The 1,676-nt window shown below is 40.5% G+C and overlaps 1 pseudogene; it reads left to right on the top strand.

Moving 5' to 3' along the window:
- The first annotated feature begins 294 nt into the window (after nucleotides 1-294).
- On the top strand, nucleotides 295-1,329 carry LOC121483829 (annotated as a pseudogene).
- The last annotated feature ends 347 nt before the right edge of the window (nucleotides 1,330-1,676 follow it).

Raw genomic sequence — 1,676 nt, 5'->3', positions numbered from 1 at the left:
CTGGGGTAGCAATCCGCAAACCAGACCAATTAAAGTTTATCCCAAAGACTGTAGTAAGAGATGAAGACAGACACTATATCATGCTTAAAGGATCAATCCAGCAAGAAGACCTACCAATCATGAATATGTATGCTCTTAATGTGGGAGATGCCAAGTATATCAATTAATAATGCCAAGTATATCAATTAATAACCAAAGTAAAGAGATACTTAGAAAATAATACACTAGACTCGTGGGCCTTGGCGATCCGTGGGGTGCACCTGCGCAGCTGTGGATGCCGCAGGTTTTTGAAACATGAATTGTTCACTCTTCTTGACTGCCCTTTGCTTGTGAATAGCCTTAGCAGCTCCAAAACTTGATCAAAGATTAAATGCACAATGGTACCAATGGAAGGCAATGCACAGATTATATGGCATGAATGAAGAAGGATAGAGGAGAGCAGTGTGGGAGAATATGAAAATGATTGAACTGCATAATGGAGAATATAGCCAAGGGAAACATGGCTTCACAATGGCGATGAATACCTTTGGTGACATGACCAATGAAGAATTCAGACAGGTGATGAATGACTTTCAAAACGAGAAGCACAAGAAAGGGAAAGTGTTCCAAGAACCTATCTTTGCTGAGATCCCCAAATCTGTGGACTGGAGAGAGAAAGGCTACGTAACTCCTGTGCAGAATCAGGGTCAGTGTGGTTCTTGTTGGACTTTTAGTGCAACTGGTGCCCTCACAAGACAGATGTTCCGGAAAACAGGCAATCTTGTGCCACTGAGTGAGCAGAACCTGGTGGACTGCTCTAAGGCTCAAGGCAATGAGGGCTGCAATGGTGGCCTGATGGATAACACCTTTCATCATGTTAAAGGCCTGGATTCAGAGGAATCTTATCCATATCTTGGATAGGACATAGAGACCTGTAACGACAAGACTGAGTGTTCTGCTGCCAATGACACTGGCTTCATGGACCTCCCTCAATGGGAAAAGACCCTAATGAAGGCAGTGGCAACTCTAGGGCCCATCTCTTTTGCTACTGATGCAGGCATTTCCAGTGCTACAAAGCAGGCATTTATTTTGATCCAGAAGGCAGCAGCAAAGATCGAGATCATGGTGTTCTGGTGGCTGGCTATGGCTTTGAAGGAACAGACTCAAATAATAAATTTTGGATTATCAAGACCTGTTGGGGTCCAGAATGGGGCTGGAATGGCTATATAAAAATGGCCTAAGACCAGAACAACCATTGTAGAATTGCCACAGCAACCAGCTATCCCATTGTGTGAGCTGATGGACCACAAGATTAGAGGACTTGAGGACAGCATATCTGGAGAAAGTTTATCTTAAAATTGACCAAACTCTTATTCTGTAAGATGAGACACTTGAATCATTGAGAATCCAAGTTGTGATTTGAATTCTGTGACATTTTTATCAGGGTAAACATTACCACTACTTTAATTACTGTTATATATGGCTTTATAATGTTGAAGACTTATTACTTAATTCTAAAATTTTTGACTTCTTATTTTATCCAAGGATATATAAACTTTACCTTTTGAAATAAATTTTAATTCAATAAGTAGAGGAAGAAAAAAATAAAATAATACACTAATAGTAGGAGACTTCAACACGGCACTTGTCAGTAAATATCAGATCTTCTAAGCATGACATCACCAAAGAAACAAGGG

Source organism: Vulpes lagopus, unplaced genomic scaffold (genome assembly GCF_018345385.1).
Source record: "Vulpes lagopus strain Blue_001 unplaced genomic scaffold, ASM1834538v1 ctg175, whole genome shotgun sequence".
NCBI lineage: Eukaryota > Metazoa > Chordata > Mammalia > Carnivora > Canidae > Vulpes > Vulpes lagopus.
The sequence above is the reverse complement of the archived record's forward strand: the minus strand, read 5'-3'. Positions and strand labels throughout refer to the sequence as shown.